This window comes from Hippopotamus amphibius, chromosome 5 (assembly GCF_030028045.1).
Source record: "Hippopotamus amphibius kiboko isolate mHipAmp2 chromosome 5, mHipAmp2.hap2, whole genome shotgun sequence".
NCBI lineage: Eukaryota > Metazoa > Chordata > Mammalia > Artiodactyla > Hippopotamidae > Hippopotamus > Hippopotamus amphibius.
Window position 1 is genome coordinate 154,590,165 of NC_080190.1, and position 15,871 is coordinate 154,606,035.

The 15,871-nt window shown below is 38.1% G+C and overlaps 1 long non-coding RNA gene across 2 annotated transcripts in view; it reads left to right on the forward strand.

Moving 5' to 3' along the window:
- The window catches only part of LOC130854511 (uncharacterized), a 220,653-nt gene extending 210,705 nt beyond the window's left edge, over positions 1 to 9,948 (forward strand). For both annotated transcript variants that reach the window (XR_009054034.1, XR_009054035.1), the window contains exon 4: positions 9,831 to 9,948. This is a non-coding gene — a long non-coding RNA (uncharacterized LOC130854511). The remainder of the gene's footprint in view (positions 1 to 9,830) is intronic.
- Positions 9,949 to 15,871: the final 5,923 nt, after the last annotated feature.

The following is a 15,871-nucleotide window of genomic DNA, read 5'->3' on the forward strand; positions in this document are numbered from 1 at the left end:
AACCGAAGAGTTTAGCAGCAGGGGAGGTAGTGTGATTAGACAGTGTCACTGGGGTTGAAAACATACACTTACACACATACACCTCAGGAGGTGGCTAGAGGAGAGAGAGACTTGAGGAGGTGGGGCTGGAAATCCTCACAGGCCAGTGGCAATAGGCAAGACAGTCGTCTGGTAGCTGCCTTTGTAATAGTTGGCTAGGATTTATGGTCAAACTTGGCAGGTGGGACTGCCAAGAATAAAGCAAGTTTGAATCACTAGGTAGATCATCATGATGGAGATGAGACCCAGAGAGAAGCAGAAAGAAGGGCAGTTTTCAAAACCAGGGCAGGAGAGCAGGGCTAAATTCTCGGTATTTAGCTGGAGTGGTTTAAGTATCTCCTGTCTTCTATCAGCATTGATGCAAAAGATCAGCGAGATCACTTCTGCAGGTGGTATTTAGAGATCCAGGCACAAAGCACCATCTATTCCTCTGGTTTGCATTTCGTTGCCTCTTCAGTGAACAAACCATGATCATATTGACTCGGACTAGCAAGGTGATTCATTGATAATGGGCAACAGAGCAAATCTGTGACAGTTGCCGAGTTAATAAACATATACAAATGAACAAATGTTTATCTACATCATCATCGTCTTTATTGGTTAGGGTCCCAGTAAGAAACGGATGGCGAGTCAGATGGAATAACTGAAAAACGTTTGATAGATTGCTGACAAGGGTGCAGTCAGGGAAGGAAACCCACCCACAGGATGATGAAGCACTTGGATGTGGCTAGGACCAGTGGGGAGCTTTCCATCCTTGAAAGACTTGAAAGGATGGGAGCTGAAAACAGAAACCAGCTACACCCACAGAGCTTACTGTCTATATTAACATGACTTGGCTACTTCAGGCAACTCAGGCCCAGGAAGATGAAGTTTCAAATAACTTTATTGCTTGTTTTAGGAACTTCCTGAAAGTCCATCCATTACTACCATACTACTTAGCTTATCCTAACTTAAGTAAACATCCCTTTCTCAGGGTAACAGCTCAACTAAGCTTGTCAAGCAGTTGTTTATTATTTAACTCACCTGAAAAACCTCATTTTACTGTATTCACCAACTCCAAACTATTATATCATAAGTTTTGCCCCACACTAACCAAGTCCTCACATTGAAAATTCTACCTTAAACCAGACCTTTAAAACCTCATATATATCTGACTTTGTTCTCTCTCTTGCAAGTTGCTGCTAAGACTCTATCAAAGTGTTCTGTCTTCCTGTGATAAGCAGAACACTCAGCTTTGCTTTATCAACAGATTATTTTGGTAATATTTGGAGGAGCCTGCATTTGACAGAGCCATTATTAGAAAGTAGGACAAATGTTGTCACTGTAAGAGACTGGCTACTCAATAGGAGCTGTGACCTCTATAGTAGAGAAACACAGGCTTCATTGGCCATGTTGGAGTAAGCCTGGGAAGAAATACCAGTGTTCTGGGCTCTCACCTTCCCATCTCCTGCTAGTATCTCCCTCTTTCTCACATCCAGCTGGGAACCAGAGGGCCCAGCAGCTCTGGACACAGCTCCTAGATTCAGAGGAGAGTAGCAAGGGTGAAACACAGATCTGGAGAGAAAAAGAAGACTATCTGTCACACTGTGACCAGAAATAAAAATCAACACGAACCTCAACAGGGTGCAAACTGCATCCTTAAAAAATTAGATCTGCAGAAATTGACCTAGAAAAACTGGACTTTCTAGAAATACGCTGAAGTAACATTTTAAAAGCTGGTTTTAAGTTCTAAAATAAGTTGGAAATCACATATGGTGAAAGTTACCCTGGAAAATCCCTAAGTTGCCCATCCATACAGAGTACAAAGATTCTTGGTACAGTGTAGTAATACGTATGTATAACTGGATACCATATGTAACAGGTAATTCCAAAGAAGGGCCATAATCAGCAAGTAAATAATTCAAGCGTTTTGCAACACTTCCACAATTTTGTGAAGATGTCAAATTTCTCACTCTAGCATTATCATTATTTTCTACATTAGATTTTAACAATTTTTGCAATTTTGGCCAGTGTTTCTCTAAAACCTTCAAATAGTTCTTTAAAAAAAAAAAGAAAAAATTTATTTTGAAATAATTTCCAGTTTAAGGAAAATTTTACGAAATTACAAAGAACAACTGTATAAACTTTACACAGATTTACTAATTGTGAATATTTTGCCACATTGGCTTTTTTATTCTCTCTGTGCCGCGCGTGGGCACGCGCGCGCGCGCACGCGCACACACACACAGCTTTTTGCTGAACCATTTGAGAGGAGATTTCATCCAGCATGATTTTTTCTCACTCAGTACTTCAGTGTGTATTTCCCAAGAACAAGGGTGTTTTCTTACATAACCACAGTCTAGTTATCAAATTCAGAAAACTTCTTATTGCTACACTGATTTTTAAAATGTATAGTCCATTTACAGTTTCATCAGTTATCTCAACAATATCATGCATAGCAAATTTTCTTCCAGTACAGAATCTAGTCCAGGATTGTGTGTTGTACTTAGTTGTCACATTTCTTTGGTCTTATTTAATTTGGGCTGGTTCCTTAGCCTTTCTTTTTGCCATTCCTGACCTTGATAGTTTTGAAGATTATAGGCCAGTTATTTTGCCGACTGTCCTTCAATTTGGTTCTCCTAGTATTTCCTCATAATGAGTCTGGGTATGTACTTTTTTGGTGTGATTGCTAAGTAAGTGATGTCATGTGTATCTTAGGCTGTCATATGTGTAGGCACACCATGTCTGCTTGCCACTTATTCCTGATGTTAATTTCCATCACTTGGTTAAGGTGCTGTTTTGTTTGTCCACTGCATAGTAAATTGTACTTTTTGTAAATTATAATTGGTAGGGAGATATTTTGAGATCATGTTAATAACCTGTTTCTCACCAGCCCTGTCCTCACCCACATTCCATGTTAATTCCTTAATTTCTTCTTGGAGGAATCATTGCTCAATACTATCCTCATCATGTATAAAAACTTTTAATGTTTGGAAATCCCTTGGGGGTGGATTTGAGAAATCACTAAAACTCTTAGATTTATTTTAATTTTTGGCCGAGCTGATTGAATTCATGTAAATTAAATGCAAGTCTGTCGAAGCCCTATTATAATAACCGTAAAAGAAAAGTCCTGCGGGTAGAAGTTATAATCAGTCACATTTGATATGGTCACTCACAAAATGAGTAGCCAGTAAATCAGATGTTCAGTGTATGGTTTACAGAGAAAGGCTCTTGATGAATATAATTTCAGTAAAGTAAACATAAAAATGTTTTAACTGTGCCAAATAGAAAATTCAATAATAAACTGCAATAGTAAATTAAACCAGCCTAATGATATTTACTCTGCAGAGTGCTTGCTTGACAAAAAAATTTTCAGTGGTGTTATAATTCTGAATAAAATGTTTGCATTTATTAAAATGGAACCCAGAGGTCCATGACATCAAAAAATGGGTTACAATGGCAAAGTAAGGCAGTAGAGCTGGGTGTTTTAGCAAATGGATACTGAAGCCTGGAATCCAGGGTTTAAATTTTCCACCCGCCCATTACTAGATATGACCAGAGGCAACTTATATAAGCTCAGCCTTGATTGCTTTTTTTGTAAAATGAGAAAATAATCATATACAACATTACATGACTGCGAGGAGGATTGAAAGATTTAATACACGTACATTGTCGTCCATTCTCCTCACGTGTCCTATCTTGTTGGGCATCCGTGTAAGGAACCCCACGCTGTGAGGCTGCTTGGCAGGATATTATTCTTGTGAAGGAAATCAAATATGAGTACTAACAGATTTTCTTCTCTTACTCATGTAGAAGATTTTTCATAGACCTTCATTTTGGTGTGGTGTCCGCAACCCTTCATTTTATTTTTCTGCCTTCATACTCCCGAAATCCACTTCTGAATTGGGATTTTTTCTGCTCTAACATAGCAGAAACCTAGTAAAACAATGTAGCCTTGGTCGTACCCTAACAGGCCATGAGGCTGAGACTAATCCAGAGAAAGCCATACTGGTGGGACAAAGCTGAAAATTGAAATCCATTAATTATTTGCCAAGCTCCGTCTTTTCTCATCTCAAGTAAAGTGGTATAGTTTAGGCACTGTGTAAATCCGTTCCAGCAATGCCTTCAACTTAAGTCATATATCCAAGTGGGGAGGAATTCCCAGAGCTAATCAAGAACAATGGGAATTTATGAATTTAAGAATTAAAATAAAATGAAAAGATGCTGCTAAAACTGAGTTGAAGTAGAAGAAAGGAAGGCCTGGGTTTTCTTTCTATGATGCTGTATTTTGTCAAAATTCCCTTTGTTTTAATTTTTCCAACAACTGAAGCTCTTGGTTTAGGGCAAAGAACTATAAATCAATAGAGAATAACTTAACTAGAAAATGCAAATCAATAGCAACTTTCTTATACTGGAAATTTTTGGTCTGAAATGTTTAGCAAGATTTTTTTTTTTTGTTCTAAAAATGTGGCTTTAATGAGTGATAGCCTATAGTGATGGTATTTACATTTCAAAGCACTGTATAATAATAGTTCATTTATCTTAGGGCACAACCAATTAGCACTTTTCCATGCATCCTATATCTATGATGAAGAAGCATCATTACAGGAAAGCAAACAAATCAAATCAGAATAGCAATAATGGGACTTCCCTGGTGGTGCAGTGGTTAAGAATCCGCCTACCAATGCAGGGGACACAGGTTGGATCCCTGGTTCAGGAAGATCCCACATGCCACGGAGCAACTAAGCCCGTGCACCACAACTACTGAGCCTAGGTGCCACAACTACTGACACCTGCTCACCTAGAGCCCAGGCTCAGCAACAAGAGAAGCCACTGCAGTAAGAAGCCCATGCACCGCAATGAAGAGCAGCCCCCGCTTGCCGCAACTAGAGAAAGCCTGTGCACAGCAACGAAGACCAAACACAGCCAATAAATAAATAAATAAATCTTAAGAAAAAAAGAATAGCAGTTAAAAAGAGAGACGCGTTTCTAGTGTGAATTAATATGTAATACATGGCTAACACAAATGTCCTATGTTTTCTATTAATAAATCTCTAATGAGAATACATCTAATGATCATTCAGAAGAACTTTAAGTGGGTTTTGAATGAGAAAACTAAGGTCCTTTTTGTATTTGGTCTTGTTTTGGTATTCTGATAATTTTCTGACAATAAAACAAATTCCTGAGCCAGGAAAATTCAATTGTTTAGCTATAACGAATTAGAGAAAAAAATATTGTACTGGAAATGGACCTTTAGGTGTTGATCCTGAATATACCACTTGCTGGCTGTCCAGAATTGAGGACATCATTTAGGGAGTGGTTGTTTTGCCTTCCCACATTCTCCCTGGCGCAGATCCTTTCCTGTGCTGACCATGTGCCAGTGGTTGCCCCCGTGTGTTTATGACTCTTCTCCTCTGACAGCAGTTGACTTGGACCCAACTGTACCAATTAAGATCCTTCCCTAGGATTTGACTTGGCCCAGAGAGAGCATCTCGGCAGTGGTTGAAGCCCTATGATGTATAACTTAACTATCAGTAGCCATGCTTTCCTGCTTCCTAAAACTGCCAGTCTACAGTGAGAGGGAGTAAAGTCAATGTGCAGAAAGGAACAGTGGCAGAAACAATCCTGGTGAAGTTCATGTCTCTGATTCCAGTTGTCCCTGAGGCCTCTCTGCTTCCCTGCACTGCCAGAGACTGGGTTCTTCAACCCTTACTTGGCTATTGCCTTTTTAAGTTGGATTTTATCTTGTTCAGTTCTGGTTGGAATATTAACCCCCCACCTTCACGAGCCACAAATCCTGGATGTAATTTTGTATTTGTAATGTCATGTTAATTTTTTAAAAGATGACTCTCCAAATTACATAAGTTTTATACCCCCATAAATCTGGACTCACTTCTGATCCTAATGAACACAACCTAACTTCTCTAATTTTCAATTAACTCATTTGTAAAAGATGGGATCTTTTATAATCTTAAAAGTCACTAAAATTCTGTGCCTCTACTTCTATATAAAGTGTAACTTCCCTTCATGTTTTATTCATTTTTACAACCATTGGGAAATGGCTCCTTTTGTTCAGACTTCAGTTGAAACGGTCATGAAGTGTTATTGATTAGCAACAGGAAGAATTCTGAGGAGGAAGTGACCAAGAGTTCTGGAAACTTGAGGGAATTTCAGGTAAAATCCTACCTGTCATTACCCCTCTGGAACAGACAAAGGGTCTCAATATTGAAGGGACAATTGCTCAAATGAAAATTCTAGGTATTATACGTTGGGGATTTTTTTTTCATTAAAATATCATACTTCCTCCCTGGTGATTAAATGATCCTTGGAAGTTTTGTGGTCTAGTGTTTGATTCTTGCTTTTTTGCATTTTCCCCATTTTATTCATTCTAACATATTAAAAATGTGACTGCTTTCAGTTGTACTGAATATACTGTAATTAGTTTACAATGAGAAAAGTTTTATTATCGAGGTGAATATTTTTTATCAGTGTTTTAGCTCCTGCTGTCCAGCTGTCAGACACTGAATTTTTGTCATGTGGTTCTGGTGGCCTCTTACTTTTCTTACTGTATAATACACCTATATATTTTCTGGTTCTAAAAGTTATTGTAGTTTTTCCATTGATATGATTATGGCTTTATTCACTTTTAAGGAAGAACTTGGAGTCACAAGACAGTAGTCAGTGAAAGATTTTTTAACTTTAAAGAACCAACAATAGTTGATACATGGAGTAACAAAATGTAGCTTTAATTGGATATGTTTTCTTTATTATTCTCATTGTCATGTCCCGTATCCAAGTCACAAGGTGAGTACTCTATTCAGAATAAGAAGTTAACTAGGGCCAATTTTATATACGTATGAAATTAGCCAAGGTTAAGATTATCTGATAGAACTGATTACTAAGAATCCAAATTCAGTGGAGGAAAATGTCTGCCTAACCCAGGATGACATGATTTTGACTTTGAGGGGCTGGGTTGGGACATATGGAGAATGGATGGTATTCAAAAATGAAAACTGAGATAGCACAGGCAATAATGGAGGCCCAACCAGTAACCTATGTGACATTTTGGGAGGGACGGGGGATGGGAGGAGGCAGGCTGTGACCCATATATCTGGCAGTGCATGTAAGGTAGGGAACCTAATAGAAGGTACAGCAAAATGTCCATTTGATGGAGGGTCCAAAAGATGGAGGGCCAATCAGTAGGGTCCTGACTTCCAGGAAGGGAGAAGCAGGTCAGGATGGTGGGGCCCTGGTGGTCTTGGCTAGCTCAGGATTCCAGCACAAGAAGACTAAGATTGAGCAGTTAGAAGCCACTCCACTGCTTCTAAGTCATTCTTCACACACCAGTGTCAGACCTGCAAATTTAATCACGCTCTTTCCCAGTTTAAACACTGAATGACTTCCATTGCCCAAATTCCTTTGCATGACCCCAGAAGTCTTTCCTGAACTGAATTATGCCTTCCTCACCAGCTTCATTGCCCATTCTCCATATTCCAATACACTGAGCTATTATAATTCCAAAAGAGTAACTCTACTTCATGCATATACTTTCTGTATATGCTGTTAACTCTGCCTGTAAGACTTTCACCTTGAAAAACCTTACTTGCCCTTCAAGTCTTAACTCAAGCAGCATTTCCTTTATGAAGCTTCTTTACTCATTCTCTTTGTTGAGTTGATCCCTGCTATCCTTGTACCTTCTCACATTATAGTAGTGGTGTATCATGCTGAAATTTTACCTTACATGGCTGTCTCTTGTACTATAAATATCACATCATTGTGGATAGATTCCATGTGTTATTCATTAACCCTAATCTTTAATGCTGTTTCTGGCCCTTATTAGGCCCTCACTGCTTATTGAACAAATAACAAGACAGGTTTTCAATTAATAAATCTGAAGCATCAGCTGAAGGTTTGAGACAAAATAAATAAAGCAAGATCTAGTTATAGAGTAGTGTTTGTTCTCTTATATACCAAGCCCCAACTACTTGCTGGCTCTTTTCTGACTTCTCAGAATTGTTTTGAGAAAAAAAATCAGGTCATATGTAAAAACACACATCAGAAATGGTCTACAAGGCAAAATCTTAAGTATTGAACACTGGCTACTAAAAATGGTGATATCACTTAGATAATGTTGAACATTGAATATATTTGAAATGTTATAAATATAAGTAAATGCATACAAAATATATACATAATATATAGCTATTGTGTATGATTTAAAAGTATGTGACTAGTAACTGCAACAATATGGATAAAGTTATATGAACATATTGAACATCAAGAGAATAGTTTGTTAGTAAATTGTTTTATCCTCAGGACACAGCTGGAGGTCTTAAATAGAAAAGATTTAACCTTTGTTGAGCTTTACAGAGAACTTTGCAGTGACAGCAGCTTAGCCAAAGGCATTGTCTTCCCTTTGAGAAATCAAAGATGCTTTATCTGATTGTGTTCCCCAATTTTTCCACATTCAAATAACGTCACCCTGTGTTTCTGTCAGGGTTTGATCAGAGAAACACCACCACTCTGAAATATTCACTAATATCTCAATAAGGGGTGTATTGTGGTAGCTTGGCCCCTTGCACTGTTGTGGGACATAGTTAAACCATGATGTGAGGCAATTTCTTCCGGGTCTGATGGTGAAGGCAGAAATCTTCCGGGTGAGCAGTTAAAAAGGAAGATGGATGTGAAGTAAGGGAAGTCAGCACAAGTGGGAATCAGAGAAGCTGACTGGGGTCTATGAGGACAGCTAAAATCTGTGACACTCTCCTGCATGATCAACATGAAGACCTTCATACCAGCAATGTGGACGGTGGGCTATCCTGCAGGGGAAGCTAGCACCCTTCATCATGGAGCTTAATCTGCACCTAGAGCAGGAGCCAGAGAAACCAAATGAGGATCTGGCAGGAGCTGCAGGAACTATAGGAGGGGATTTTATCCCAAAATGCTGAGTGAGCAACAAGCAGGAATGTGTGTAGACTGCAAGGAGACTCATTGCCTACTTTGACCTTCTGAAGACAAAAAGAATGTGGCTGATACTTCATTGCTGACCAGAAACTGCACAGAGAAGGCGATTTTGAGAAACTTAGTTCCACTTGAGCTGTACTGACATAATGTAAATCTACCATGTTCTGAATGATTGTGTAAAATTCCATCTCTGTACCTTTTATTTTTCTTAACCTAACTTGTTCTTACCTATATCCTTGGGATAAAATTCCTCTCCCCAGATATCCTAACTTTCCTTGCCAAAACTGAGCTTTATTTGCTGTTCAATAGATAAATGAATTCAACTCACTCTACCAGTTTTCCAGTGCAATGTTTAACTTTTATTTGTTTCATAATAGGTTCCCAGAACTAGTAATCACACTCAACTCACACTGTCTAGCAGAAACTTGTTTAAAATGAATTCTGATTTAATGCTTTTTCCATGTTACTCAGAAATGCAGTCCTTACTTTTTTCCTCATTTTTCTTGCAGCTGAGTCTTTTGTTTTACAAATGTGGGCAGATCTGTATTATACTGAAAACCTGAAATGGATTAGTGAGGTATCCTGGATATTGGAAAAATGAACTTATTGTTTAAAATGAAAGTAATTTTTCCTGGTCCAGCTTTGAAGAGGAATGTGTAAAGTCATGCCATTAGCAATAATTTACTCATTTGTATATTTTATGCAGATTTAATAAGTCTTTGCTTTAAACTTGACCTTCGTATGGAGATTATAAAGCATTGTATTTACAAACACAGTTTGAAAGCTTAAACCTGACTAATACACCACACTGCTGCTATTCCCCGCTTCTTTCTACTTCTACGTGATAGAAGCAGAAGCTGAACACACACAAGAACTGGTGAATTAAGGGAGCAGAGGTCATGAAAAGTTGATGAGATGGGGGACCAAAGAGGATGTAGATCCCAAGACCTAAAAGCATCACGATGCAACATCTCTAAGCCAAGTAAGTGCTGTAACTTTCTATAGGAGTTAAGAACTTCCTGCATAACAGAGCACCAAAACTGATGGGTAGCTGTTTGCAGGAGGATGGGTCAATCCTCTGTAGTCTTAGCAGAAGCTCCTCTTGGAGGAGGCAAAAAAGACAGAGGGAGCACCAAGAAGCTCTGGAACAAGGGGAAAAGGGACAGTTCAGATGCAGCATCTGGGAAACTCTGGTGCTCAGAGATGGCACGTAAGGGGCAGGCCAGCACTTGTAGAGGGAAGAGGTAAGCAAGCAGCTGTGGTCAGCCTTATTCTCAAAGGGTCTTAGACTCATCTACATAAAATCATCTTACAACACTCACAAACCACTTCACCATCACCAAGGCAAAACCTGGACTCATCATATACAAGCAATCTTCAGGCTAATCTTTACACCTCTAATTCACCCTTGACAGTCATTTTGTCCAGATCTCGACTGCACAAAGACTCTTTGGATGGTATCATGAAGAACACGAGAGATAGATGATATGGTGTGAGATGCTAGCCATTTCATTGAAATACTATTAATAGAATTTATTTCCAAAATTGTACTGTAAATGCTGCCATTTGTAAAATGAATACAAGAATTTCTTCTGAGGCTGCTCATTCCACAAATATTTATTGAGCACCTACTATGTGCAAATGCTAAGAAGATACAAGGGAGAAAAATTCCTTGACCTCATGGACCTTGCATTGTAGTAACCTTGCCACCTGTCAGTCTTTTCTTCCATTCCCCAAGACAGAGAATCCAAGCCCGTGTAGCCTTTACAACTCCAAGACTTTCCATCTTTGTCTCATATCCTTCACTCTTAGTAGGTAACTTTGTACATCACTTCACGAAGGAAACAGAAGACAGCAATGCATTTTCTCCTCTGCCTCCCTGTAGAGTAGAACACAGCCTCATTTCCTTTCTTCCTGACTCAGAAGACTGGACAATGATTTTGGAATTTCCCCCAGCATTTGGGAAGCCATGGGGCTATGACCATGTCTAAGTCTGCCACAGACATTTGTTCGTAACATTGAGGGTACCCAATATTTTGCTTGATCCCAGAATGTCTTCATTTGGTGACATACCCCAAAGCTTTAGCATGCCCTCAAAGCATCCACTGCCTTTGACTAACTCATTTGATAACCTTAAAGAAGACTGTACCCACTCTTATTCAACATACACAATTGCTTCTTACAACAAATCTTTTATCAGTTGTTAGTTAGTAATATAGCAAAGATTTATGGGATTATAAATACTGCTGTCATTAAGAGAGGGAGTGTCCACAAAAACTTCCCTTTTAGTTCCCAAGTCATAGAGATGCCAAGATTTAAGAGCTCAGCATGAAAAATAGATCGTTAGTAGATACTAGCTGACCTGACACAGAGTGATGAAGTTGAAAGATGATGGGTTTTGGAACAGAAAGTCCTTGGTTTAAATTCCAACTCTACTACTTAGTAGCTATGTGACTTTTGTAAAAGCTATTTAATATCTGTAAAACCAAGTTTTATCATTTGTAAAATGAAGATAAAAATACAATCCTGTCATGGTTATTGTAAAGAGTAGATGAAATAACACACCTAACATATCCAGCACCTTATTTGGGTTTAATGGCAACTGATTCAATATTAAAGGCATTTTTTGTTTAGAATTCCTATCCCCTCTCAGTCCCTGCCTCATTTGTTTGGGTCATAACTCTGTAATTGAGACACAGCTGATGGCTGGAGGTTCCCAGAGAAGCTGACCACATACAAGTGTTCCTGAACATTTAATCCCCTTAGAGACAGTATTTGAGTAATTTTGGGTTGTTGTGTTGAGAGGTGAATCTTGCCTATTTGACACGTTTTTGACACAAGTTTGAGCATTAGAAACCCAACGAAACTTTTCTCAACAGAAGGCTCTTGCTACCTCCAAACAAAATGTGTTTGTAAAGAGTTGATTATTTTTATGCTGTCTTGACCAAAATTTGAGATGATCAGTTAGTAACAGGAATTAAAAGTAGACTGTTGAGAGCATCATTCCATTTCTACCCTTGGAAATCCTGCTACTTTGTTAGTAAGACATAGGCTGGGGCAGAAACACTGGTCAAGAAGCTTGTGCCTTCAGATTAATTTAGATAAATTCACATACTTTTGATTAATGTGGGAGTTTTTGTCCTTCTAGGTGAACTTGCTAATTCATTTGGTGGAATCTTATCTATCTTCCTTAGTGAAGTGAAATAAGGATCATTTGCAAGGGATACAACAGAGACCGCAGCCCCGCATTTGTTTTAATCTCTGGTGATATACTATGCTACAACTGAAAAATGACCCATCTTTATTTACTAGAATTGGCTTGATATTTACCAGTCTAATGCTGAATTAATATGGGAGTAGAATGAAAGTGAGAAATGGAAAATATTCTCAGAGGAAGCTGAAAAAGAAAACAAAAGAAAATTTTGTTCTGATATATGGTCATTAGCTACCATTAATGAATCTGTTCAGTTGATGAGGTACCACTGTTTAATTATCTGCATTACGGTAGGGATAGAATTTGGGGGAGGGGCTTCTTTATTCTGCCCTCCACCCCCTTACTTCAGCGTTTACTCTTTCTATCAACAATTCATATTCACCTGGTCATGGAGAAACATTGGTATTAAATGATAATGGCAGTGATAATCCTCAGGCCCATCTCTTTCTTTTCCTTATCTATTCAGTACAAGATAAGAATAAGAAAGGAGGGAAATATACTCACATATTAATTCAAATTTACAAACTTTTCTTTTTGAGTGTTTATTGTCCATCAGGCACTGAATTAAGTACTGGATTTGAAGAGATAAATGTCATCGTTTCTGTTCTTGTGGGTTTCAGAGTTTAATAGGAGAAAAAGTCAATTTGTCACAGAAATCAGTGCACTTAAAGCCATGTTTTAGGTCAGATTTCCTAAAAGCACAGTGTGAGATGGGAGCCCTTGTGCAAGTGATTTACTGATGAAGTGTTTCAGGAGAAACCTGCAAGGAAGTGAAGGAAGGCAGATTAGGACAGGGGAAGAAGCTAAACAGAGATATGGGTTCAGCTAAATCCTGTCTCAGCCTGATCTCCAGGGGACCTCTGGAGTAGGAAGAACATCACAGACTTGTTCTATCTTGAGTCAAGGGACTGGGCTTGTGTACCCTTGAATCATCCAGTCATTCAATGAGGGCTTTCCTCGTAGGCATTTCTGGGTTAGAGACAATTCTCTGGAGAAAGGTACCTATGGGCCTTTAGTAGCCAAGACTCACAGCAGCTGGGAGACAAGGGCACTGGCTCAGTAAAGACGACCAGGGTAAGGCAGCACCTGCCACAGGGTACAAAAATGAATACCACATGGCTTCAGATCCAAGTAAGTCAGAGTTTCATTTTATAGATTGGTATTAAACAAATAACTGTAGTACAATGTGACAAGTGTAATCATAAGAGTTTGTACAGGGTAGCTTGCACTAGAGAGTGATTCCCTGCTTGTGTGTTCATTGGAACTTTATCTCATTGCACAAAATACTAGAGGTATTTTTTTAAATAGCTTTATCTTTCTGGTGGTAAAGAGGATGGTCATGGAAGTCTTTTCAGAGAAGGTGATAACTGAGGTAGATTTACAAGGAATAGGCTTTTGCGAATGTGATACTGGTGAATGGGGAATTATTAAAAGTGTAATGTCTAATCCATGACTCTGAATTAAATCTCAGTGAGAGCTCTTTTTCAACCCTATTGTCATTCTATCCCATAATGGTATAATTAAGCATTTATGTTTAGATAATAATATACTACTGTGTACATTATATTAAATGAGATTTTAAGAAAGGAATAAGATGGAGTTTTAAAGAAGCTGGCCACTTACAATCCAATGATAAAAGTTTTTCCAGGAGAGTAAGCTTATGGTGATAGTATTTTCTTTTGGAACTAGGAAGAAAGATGTTAACGTGAGTCTAATGCTACCAGTGTAAGTCAAGATTTGTTGAAAGATATAGATACATTTTTGTTCAATAATGGACTTGGCCAAGTTAAATGATTAAGGTGTGTTTTCATAAAACATTTTTCCAAAAGTAGTCTACAATATCCAGTGATATTTTCATTTAATGATGCATTGTTTGATGTGATACATTTTGGAATTAGTGTTGACTGTAGGTTTGTAGAACCTCCAGGGAAAACAGGCCTAAGCCAGAACTGGGAACATCTCTGATTGAATCCAGGTTTTCTTTTCTTGTCTTGTACTCCTCCAGAGTTTATTTAGTTCTAGTGGCCATAAATAAAAGCTATGTTTCAGTGTACTTATCTGATGCACTGACCTCTCAAATATCCATGTTTTAAGAACACAATAGAATTAAGTGAGATTGCTTTGCATGTGTGGTTAAGTGTCAGTTTCTATGGTTTTCTTATTCATTTTCAATCCTGGAACACAGTGTTTGGCTTAGCAATTGAGAAATTGGCAGACCATTTCTTTGTTTTCATTCGTTTTAACTGGAGATTTTTTATATTTTGTATCCTTTTTAATGGTCTTCCCAAGATTTTCACACAATTTTCTTTTAATTCATGACCTAAAACTGTATATTTCATTTAAAAACAAAAGGATAAAAGAGATTTTCTGTGACCTCCATAATTACCTACTATATTTGCTTGTTTTTAGTGTGTGTGTGTGAATATTTTTAAAAATTGCTTGTATAGCTGACATTCTATTTAAGAAACAAAGTCATATCATCTTCCAATTTTAGTATATGTGCTGCCGAAGCGAGCACAAAGTCACATCATCTAACTGCTGTGCTTATTCCTCTATGTTTCATGACTTGAGCTGTAGATGACAGTAGAGAGAGGAAATTTCTTATGAAGAGAAATGTGAGGGGAGAGAAAAAGGGAAACGTAAATAAATATACACTCAAACACACCTACACACACACACACATACACACTTATGGGTAAATGACTTTAGGGCAAGATGGCCTGACTTAAGTAATACTTGAAACTTGCCATCAAGAGGACTTTTACAAAGGTTTCTGGAACAAAGCTACATTAGGAAGTATTGACAATTTCTGTCTCTGAATTTTGTTATTCTTACTTATTCTTTCCTAAGACAAGAGAATACCTGAGGTTTTATTTAAATATAACAGGACAGACAAGCATAGGAAAATTGATCTTTTTATTTGCATACCTTCTGTCTTTTATTGCCTAGTTCCTGTACGGGGACAGGAATACTTTAAATTTGGGGAGCTATGGCTTTCAAGACTGTGTCTCTGTAGGCAAAGTGAAAAGCTTCTAAGTAATTTATGAGAGGGGTAGAAACAATCTTTATGAAGAAATTCTCTCAGCCAAATTGGCTATTAAAGAAATCCCTGATTAACCTACTTGGATATCTACTTAAGTCCATTTCACTTGCAATGCTTAGACAACTTTTTGGCCTCTTGCGCAAAAAATTCCTTTGTGGTTCCAATTAAATTAAATCAGAATAGGCCTTGAATTTGCCTGTTTCTGTTTTATATCACCATATTTTAATTTAGGAACAAGCAAGCATTTGGAGATGCTTTCATTTCTCTTGGTCAATAATGTTGTCCTACGTTGATCACCCATGGTTGATTTAGTCCTTTTTTTTTTTTTTTTATAATTTTATTTATTTATTTATTATTTTTGGGGGGGTACACCAAGTTCAATCATCTGTTTTTATACATATATCCCCATATTCCCTCCCTTCCTTGAAGTTGTTTCTGGTAGCAGCACCTTGATTTTTCTCCATCTCCTCTTTCACTCTCAGTCCATGTGGTCTGGATAAGGCAGTACTCCCTTTGTTACCCCCTCATCCATCCCAGCCCCTTGAGGAGGTCATATGACCCAGGCCAATGACCAAAATATCTCATGCTCATTGCCAGGATGGGCACAAGATCTGAAGCTGGGCCAAACCATA